This window comes from Pelodiscus sinensis, chromosome 26 (genome assembly GCF_052426305.1).
Source record: "Pelodiscus sinensis isolate ZL-2025 chromosome 26, ASM5242630v1, whole genome shotgun sequence".
NCBI lineage: Eukaryota > Metazoa > Chordata > Testudines > Trionychidae > Pelodiscus > Pelodiscus sinensis.
Window position 1 is genome coordinate 18211598 of NC_143077.1, and position 8931 is coordinate 18220528.

General features: G+C 62.2%; 3 non-coding genes across 3 annotated transcripts; 2 read left to right on the forward strand and 1 right to left on the reverse strand.

Annotated features, from left to right (window-relative positions):
- The first annotated feature begins 1390 nt into the window (after window positions 1-1390).
- Window positions 1391-1464, forward strand: TRNAN-GUU (transfer RNA asparagine (anticodon GUU)). The gene has a single exon. It is a non-coding gene; the product is annotated as a tRNA-Asn (tRNA).
- A 1383-nt stretch (window positions 1465-2847) lies between these two features.
- On the reverse strand, window positions 2848-2919 carry TRNAM-CAU (transfer RNA methionine (anticodon CAU)). Its single transcript has one exon. It is a non-coding gene; the product is annotated as a tRNA-Met (tRNA).
- Window positions 2920-3024: 105 nt separating this feature from the next.
- Window positions 3025-3098, forward strand: TRNAN-GUU (transfer RNA asparagine (anticodon GUU)). Its single transcript has one exon. It is a non-coding gene; the product is annotated as a tRNA-Asn (tRNA).
- The last annotated feature ends 5833 nt before the right edge of the window (window positions 3099-8931 follow it).

An 8931-nucleotide genomic window follows, 5' to 3' on the forward strand; every position in this document is an offset into this window, starting at 1 on the left:
TCGGGGCTTAAGCCCCGAGCCCAAGCGCGAAAGCTCCAGCCGGGCAGGTGTCGTTCCCCTCCCGCCTCTACGCCAGCTGAGAGGGAGAAACGCACGAGCCGCGCGGGTTCTTAGCCGCCTCCCTCCTGCGGGCCTGTTTGCTGCGCAGACCTCTGGGCCTGTCTCATGCCTCCCCTGGGAAGCGTGGCCGCGCGAACTGAGCCCCAGTTGCAGCTCCTGAGGTTTCCTGTGCAGCCTTGGACTTGCATGGCTGCCATGGTTTCTCTTTGGAAGGGACTCGGTCCCGCTTGGACAGGCGACTCGCCCGTGTGACTCCAAACGCCATCTTGTGGCTGTCTTTTTCCCCCACAGCCAGAACACCAGGATTCGCCTCCCACGGCAGAAGATGCAAAAGGCCCTGGAAGGAAAGCCCTCCTGCTTTTTTACCTCGGGAGGATGTGGGCTACTAACCGAAGCTCTGAGCCAAGGACTGAAGGACCCGTCCAAGCCGTGGCCGTACTCCCGAGACTTGACCGAAGCCAGCTCTCTCTTCCATGACTGCTGCAAGCCTCAACCGAGAACGTGGCGAGTGCTCCCACAATTCCCTCTCCCCCTTTCCATTGAGGATTCTGAAGGACCGTCAGCTGGTGATTTTTGGCTCTGACTGTAAGGGATGAATTGAGCCGGGAACGTAGCTGGTCCTCTTGGGCTGGGCAGAAGCTTTTGATGGGATGAGATGGGTTTTGGTCAGCCGGCGTGTGCCTAAAGAGCGTGGGTGGTGGCGATGCGGGAGAAGCGGCGCGTCGGAGGGAATTGCTCGCGTGTCCTGTTGTTGAGCAGTATGGCGAAGGCAGAAGTTCTCTTTGTGAGGGGTTTGGCGTGCCTGGGAGTAGTAGCGCAAGGCCAGTGTTGATGCTGTGGCAGCTCTCTGTCTAGGCGTTTTGTCTAGGCCTGAATGAAGGCTCTGGGTAGCGTGGTCCAGAAGTGCTTTGTTCCACGAGCGTCTGGAGAGCCTCCCTGGCGCGCTCCCTGAGCGGGTCCCGGCGGCCCTTGTGGGTGGGAAAAGGGCAGGAGGAAGCCCTGTTGCCTGAGGACAGAAGAGGAGGCCTCCGTGCCTCCCACACAGGAAGCGGGGGGCTGCCGAGAGCTTCCCCGCAGGCGGCATCCTGGCCTGGCCTTTAGCTACTTGCAGCCTGGAGTGAAGGCGCGGAGTCAAAAGAGGCCGGCCCACACGTAGGAGAGGATGGTTTCGATCCATTGACCTCTGGGTTATGGGCCCAGCACGCTTCCGCTGCGCCACTCTGCTCCCTTGGGGCTAGACTGCCCGCAATCCACTCTAGCACCTGGGCTGCACTGGCACGGCCAGGCAGAGGAGCAGGCTGCTAGGCAGCGTTTCGGAAAGCCCTTCGAGGTCTCTGTGGCGCAATGGGTCAGCGCGTTCGGCTGTTAACCAAAAGGATGGTGGTTCGAGCCCACCCAGGGACGTGGCTACGCTCGGCCTCCTGGCGCTTGCTAGCGGGCTCCCTTTTGCCACCTCCAAGCCATCCCTCTCGGCCTCGGTGAGGTCACCTTGTGGCCGGCAAGGTTCAGGGGCCATGCCGTGCCACGGGAACCCATCTCCCAGCAACCGCGCCGGGGCCTCGGCCTCAGGGCTTAAGCCCCGAGCCCAAGCGCGAAAGCTCCAGCCGGGCAGGTGTCGTTCCCCTCCCGCCTCTACGCCAGCTGAGAGGGAGAAACGCACGAGCCGCGCGGGTTCTTAGCCGCCTCCCTCCTGCGGGCCTGTTTGCTGCGCAGACCTCTGGGCCTGTCTCATGCCTCCCCTGGGAAGCGTGGCCGCGCGAACTGAGCCCCAGTCGCAGCTCCTGAGGTTTCCTGTGCAGCCTTGGACTTGCATGGCTGCCATGGTTTCTCTTTGGAAGGGACTCGGTCCCGCTTGGACAGGCGACTCGCCCGTGTGACTCCAAACGCCATCTTGTGGCTGTCTTTTTCCCCCACAGCCAGAACACCAGGATTCGCCTCCCACGGCAGAAGATGCAAAAGGCCCTGGAAGGAAAGCCCTCCTGCTTTTTTACCTCGGGAGGATGTGGGCTACCAACCGAAGCTCTGAGCCAAGGACTGAAGGACCCGTCCAAGCCGTGGCCGTACTCCCGAGACTTGACCGAAGCCAGCTCTCTCTTCCATGACTGCTGCAAGCCTCAACCGAGAACGTGGCGAGTGCTGCCCGTGCTCCCACAATTCCCTCTCCCCCTTTCCATTGAGGATTCTGAAGGACCGTCAGCTGGTGATTTTTGGCTCTGACTGTAAGGGATGAATTGAGCCGGGAACGTAGCTGGTCCTCTTGGGCTGGGCAGAAGCTTTTGATGGGATGAGATGGGTTTTGGTCAGCCGGCGTGTGCCTAAAGAGCGTGGGTGGTGGCGATGCGGGAGAAGCGGCGCGTCGGAGGGAATTGCTCGCGTGTCCTGTTGTTGAGCAGTATGGCGAAGGCAGAAGTTCTCTTTGTGAGGGGTTTGGCGTGCCTGGGAGTAGTAGAGCAAGGCCAGTGTTGATGCTGTGGCAGCTCTTTGTCTAGGCGTTTTGTCTAGGCCTGAATGAAGGCTCTGGGTAGCGTGGTCCAGAAGTGCTTTGTTCCACGAGCGTCTGGAGAGCCTCCCTGGCGCGCTCCCTGAGCGGGTCCCGGCGGCCCTTGTGGGTGGGAAAAGGGCAGGAGGAAGCCCTGTTGCCTGAGGACAGAAGAGGAGGCCTCCGTGCCTCCCACACAGGAAGCGGGGGGCTGCCGAGAGCTTCCCCGCAGGCGGCATCCTGGCCTGGCCTTTAGCTACTTGCAGCCTGGAGTGAAGGCGCGGAGTCAAAAGAGGCCGGCCCACACGTAGCAGAGGATGGTTTCGATCCATCGACCTCTGGGTTATGGGCCCAGCACGCTTCCGCTGCGCCACTCTGCTCCCTTGGGGCTAGACTGCCCGCAATCCACTCTAGCACCTGGGCTGCACTGGCACGGCCAGGCAGAGGAGCAGGCTGCTAGGCAGCGTTTCGGAAAGGCCTTCGAGGTCTCTGTGGCGCAAGGGGTCAGCGCGTTTGGCTGTTAACCGAAAGGATGGTGGTTCGAGCCCACCCGGGGACGTGGCTACGCTCGGCCTCCTGGCGCTTGCTAGCGGGCTCCCTTTTGCCACCTCCAAGCCATCCCTCTCGGCCTCGGCCGGCAAGGTTCAGGGGCCGTGCCGTGCCACGGGAGCCCGTCTCCCAGCAACCGCGCCGGGGCCTCGGCCTCGGGGCTTAAGCCCCGAGCCCAAGCGCAAAAGCTCCAGCCGGGCAGGTGTCGGTCCCCTCCCGCCTCTACGCCAGCTGAGAGGGAGAAACGCACGAGCCGCGCGGGTTCTTAGCCGCCTCCCTCCTGCGGGCCTGTTTGCTGCGCAGACCTCTGGGCCTGTCTCATGCCTCCCCTGGGAAGCGTGGCCGCGCGAACTGAGCCCCAGTCGCAGCTCCTGAGGTTTCCTGTGCAGCCTTGGACTTGCATGGCTGCCATGGTTTCTCTTTGGAAGGGACTCGGTCCCGCTTGGACAGGCGACTCGCCCGTGTGACTCCAAACGCCATCTTGTGGCTGTCTTTTTCCCCCACAGCCAGAACACCAGGATTCGCCTGCTCCTGGGTGGCCTGTGTCCCTTTCGGGCCATGGCGGCCGCTATGCGCCCGTAGACGGCCACGTTCCTCCTCCTAGTACAGAGATCATGGACGCTGGGGCCCTGCCCCCAAACCTCAATGAGGTCCATGACCTCCACACTAGACCAGGAGGGTGCGCGCCATCTACGGCCCCTGGCTGGCCCCTGGGTGCTGGGGGACTGGGCGGGGGGACGGCTCGCTGGCACTGGCTGCCTGGCTCATCCTGCAGCCCCTGGTTCGGGGCAGAGACTGCTGGCAGGGCTGGCTCTGGCAAGTGCCGTCTGGCCAGAGTCTACCCCTTTAAGGGCCTCAGGGCTGGGGAGAGGAGAGGAGTTTTCCTGCTTTGGCCCAGAGCAGCCACCAGGGGAACCTGGGGAGTGCTGGCCTCCAGCTACTTCGAATTAAGTGGCTACACAGCCCTTAATTCCAACTACTGAATTCGAATTTGACGTTACTCCTGGTAGAATGAAGTTTACCTAGTTCGAATTAAGTCCAAACTAGCGGTTTGTATGTGTAGCACCTATGAAAGTTAATTCCAACTAACGGCTGTTAGTTCGAATTAACTTTGTAGTGTAGACATACCCATAGTTCCTATACAACTAGCAGCTAATGGGTAGTCTCCAGTAGTTTAAATCTTGGGGCATTTGGAAAAGGAGGGGGAGCTACATGTGTGCGGGGTGTATTGTTGCCCTCTGCTGGATGGACTGTAAATGCTTTATGTATGTATCATATGCCCTATAGTGCTAACAGTTAATGGAGATTCTCCTCTAGCTCACACCTGGCATTTTCTAAAGTAATATATGTGTGTGTATGTGCGAGAGAGAGCAAGAGCCTGGGGGCTCCCTCATGTCTCCTCCCCATCCTGATCTGCTTGGCTTAAGTGCAGGAAAGAAGAAGTAGTGAGCTTTGTGTATTTGACATCAGGTGGAAGCAGGGGAATGGAGGAGTAGTGGGAACAAGAGCACTTGGCTTCTTTTCCTGCAGACCGAGAGGGGTGGGGACTGGGTTGAGCTATATAAATCAGATGCCGCTCCATGCCTCAGTTTCCCCCTTCATACAATGCCGATGACACAGAGAATGTTTGTAAAGTGCCTTGTTGTTAGCCCATGGGGCAGAGGGGGAAACTCAGTCTCAGAAGCAGACTGGGGGGAGGTAAAACCCTACCTAGGCAGCGCTGGTTCCACTACGTCACGCTGCCAGACCGGTCTGAGTGGGTCCCTCTCTTGGCTGCTCCTCCCCCCAGGAGGAGTGGGTTCCTCTCCATCGGCTGCAGGAACCAGCATTTCAAGGTCTTTGCCAATGGGCAGCCGTTCTGCAATTCAGCTCTGCCGCGGCTTCCAGCAGATCGATACACTGGAGATCGATGGTGCCGTGGTCGGGTCCTGTGCCCAGTTCTGAGCCCGACCGGTGCCGCTGCCCAGACGGAGATGAGTGGCACACACACGACACCCCCCTACGGCCGCCCTCGCAGACCCAATAAACCTCTCCCTTTCGCAGAACGACTCTGCTCCTGCGTGGTTCTGGGGCTACTTGTGTGTGTGTCCTAGACCCCCTTTCTGCTCAGCGCAGATAGAGACTCCTCTGCAGGTAGAGCTGAGTGCGACGCCTGCACTGGGATGGCGTATTGGGATAATGTACTGACAGCTCCTCTGCGCCACCCCTCCTCTTCCTGCCGCTGCAACATCAAATTAACCTTCCTGGTCTGCCCCCGTCCTCCCTCCGGTACCAGGAGACCCCACGCATGATGGGAGGGGCTGCAAACTGGGGAGCAGGCTACTGCAGGGCTGAGGGCAGCAAACCAGCCCCCAGAGCCCTGCAGGGCCTGGCCACGGGGAAGGGGAACTGATGTGAGCAGCATTTAGAGCTGGGGGGGGGCTGTGGGGAGGAGGACAACGGAGCCACGAGCAGGACAGGGGGTGAGCCAGCACCAGTGAGTCTCAGGGGGTATGTCTACACTACCCCGCTAGTTCGAACTAAAATCGGGCTCCATGCTCAGCTGTGAGTCCGAGTCTCATAGACAAAAGCGCCCCAGGGCAGTGGTGGAGTCTCCACATGTCAATGGGTCTAGTGCAGGCCAGAGGCCTTGCTGGGATGCGCTAGGGCAAAGCCCAGGGCTGGGGCCGGACGGGAGCCCGTGAGAGGCAGCGGGGCGAGTGGGAGGCTCTAACTCTTGCTCCTGGCCAGGAAGTCCAGTGCTGGGTGACACCAAGGCCACGTCTGCACTGCAGGCATTTTGCTCAAGAACAACTGTTCTTGTGCAAAAACTTGTGGCGCGTCTACACTGCACGTGAATTCTTGTGCAAGTAAATTTGCAGTAAAGCATCAGAAAAGAGGGCTTCTTGCACAGGAGTTATTCCTCTCCCCACGAGGAATAAGCCCCTTTTGTGCAAGAGCTGTTGTGCAAGAAGGCAGCGTGGACGGGCACCAGGGGCTTCTTGAGCAAGACACTTTTATGGCTAAAATGGTCATCAGAGCTTTCTTGCACGAGAAAGCGTTCACAATGCCATGGACACTCTTGTGCAAAAGCACATGGCAGGGTGGAGGTGCTCTTGCACGAGACCTTTTGCGCAAGAACTCCGGTGTGAAACAGTTCTTGTGCAAGAAGTCTGCAGCGTAGGGCAGGGAGCAGCCTATGGGGCTACTGGAGCTGCTGGCTGCAGGATGCCCAGTCAGGGAGTGGGGGGGACCCCTAGGAATGGCTCCAACTTCCCAGAGGGGTGGCCAGAGGCAGGACATTTGCCTGGCAGGGTGAGGTGGGGGGGGCAGTGACCTCACAGGGGCTTTGGGCAGCCCTCAGCAGATCAGGCAAAGGGCAGGTGGGGAGGTGGTGACCTCACAGAGGAACCCACATCTCAGGCTGAGAAAAGGGGGGGGCGGGCCCAGGGGACTTTGGAGACCCCCGGTTGCTTTAGCTCTGGTGCGTCTCCTGCTCACAGTTGCTTTGTCCTCTGTGAGTTCCACATCCGGACAGCGTTTTGCAGAAGGTAAGAGCCCCCAGGGGTTTGGATCCCGCCCGGGGCCGGCTGGGTTCCAGGCAGGCCCAGCCCTCGGTCAAGGGCCAGAAGGTGATTCCTCACCTGGGCTGTGTCCTTAGCGCCACTGGGGCTTTCTCCTGGTTGGTTTCCCTTTTCCTCCATCCCGCCCACATTTCTGCTCTGTTCTTGCCTCTTCTGTGACCTTCCCCTGCTGCCCCCCCAGCTTGTGACCCAACAGACTAGCTGAAGGAGGGGGGGTGGTTTGCAGGAGCCATGGGGCGGGGGATGCAGCCCCCATTGTGGGGACTGGGGAGGTGGGGCTGGACCAGGTCTATGCCGGTGTCTTTGGGGAGAACGCTCCACCCCCCCCCCCACACCTTAGACTCTCCCCTGATTGGCCGAGCAGGGGCTGTTGATGGGCAGGAGACTCAGGTCCTTGCAGTGCCTGTGCAAGACCGAGCCGATAAGCAAGGGGCCATTTGGGGGCTGGGGGCAGTCGCTCTGGGGAGCTGGAACCCCTGGATTTCGCTCTGCAGGCTGCGCCCCAAGCTCCCCTTTGCTCCCCTCATTTGCAGCATGGCCAAACACATCAGGCTGTGGTTCCGGAAAGCCCTGAAGATGGCCCCAGGGCCGGTGGGAAGCAGCTCCTCTGTCCCCGCGGGCGGGGAAGCTGATTCCCACCAGCTTGGGGCGACTCGCCCACCGGCCAGGCCCCTCCGGACCTGGCTCCAGAGGCGGCTGGGAAGGCGGGACCCAGCCCAGCGGGGCAGCCGGGTAGGGTGGCTCTGGGGCCTCCTCTGTGGAGAGAAACACCTGCCCCAGGAGCCCAGCCCCCATTACCACCAGGGGGCATCGCCCTGCCCGGCCCCCGGGGACCTGCCAGTCTCCGGGAGCCCCCAGCCTCTCCGCACCAGCCCCTGCAGCTGTGGGTCCAGCTCAGTGAGCAGCAGCGCCTGGGCCTCCAGCTGCAGCCGGGCCACCTCCTGCAGCCGCTCAGACCCAGGTGAGGGGCCGTGAACATGCTGGGCCCAGGGGCTCACCCAGTACACGGGGGGGCAGCCCCAGTGTCTGCCCCGCAGCCAGGGCAATGGATGGGGGCGGGAGCTGCTGCTTGGCTCTCTTGTTCCTGGTGGGGGCTCTGCTGAGGGCGTTGGCAGATGTGAGGGTGGAAGGGGGATGGGTCCCTGCGAGGGGCGTGTGGGGCCCAAGCTGCCCTGGGTCCCTGACATGGGGGCGCGTGACCCCTGCTGGCCGCTGGAGTCACCCTGGTCCCTTCCCTCCCGCACAGAGCCCCCCTGCGCCTCGGCGGAGCTCTGCCAGGAGCGGATGGACTCCCGGGTGGAGGAAGGGGCCATCTATGATATTGAAGAGCAGCTCCACACCCGGGACACGGTAGGAACCTTCTCCACACGGGGGGGGACCCGAGATTGTCCGGCCCCTTCCCAGCACGTCCCCCCCTCCGGGAAGGGCTTGTCCCTGGGGATCCCCCTGGGGCCCCTTCTCCTGCATGACCTGGGCCCCCCAAGCTGAGGTCTCTTGTCATGCACCAGCTGGGCCCCCACAAGCCTGAGGAAGCAGTTGGGGGGGGAGTGTGGGTGCTTGGACAACCGGCAGCTCCCACCTCCACTCCTGGGAGGCCTGAGCCCTGCAGCTGTCCGTGGGGGGCAGGCAGGCCCCAGGCTCACAGACTCTCTCTGGGGTGCAGAGCCCAGCCGCCCTGCAGCGGTTCCTCCTGGCCGTCCCCCCCGCCTGCCTCGCCGCCCTCCAAAGGGGCGAGGACACCCTGGCGCCGCGCTGCTGCAAGGACACCATGATGGCCAGGATCGTGGTGAGCGAGTCGCGGCGGCCGGGAGGAGGGGAGGGGATACGTGGGGTGGACAGGGGTCTGCCTGGGCCATGGCGGCGGGTGGGGGTGCTGGAAATGGGTGGGCGGGGATGCTGGAGGAGGAAGGGACACAGAAATGGGGCAGGTCTGGGGTGCTGGACAGGGAGGGGGATTCGGAACAGGGAGGGGTCTCCCCGGGCCATGGGGGGGGGAGCTGGAAGGTTAGCAGAGCGGGCTGCTGAGGATGCGCCTGGGGAGCAGGGATGAGGAGGTTCAGAGGCTGGTCACCAGGGCAGTGAGGGGCAGGAGACGGCCTGGGGACAAGGATTGAGCTGGTCCCGGTTTGGGAGGGGGGTGCTGGGAGGGGCCCTGTGCCGGGCAGGGGGGCTACAGGCCAGCGGGAGGCAGTGGGGTTGGATCCTGCTGGGTGGGGGCGCTGGCCGTGTGAGCGTCTCTTGGGGGCCCCAGCCTCACACGCCCCTTTGTCTCCTTGGGTC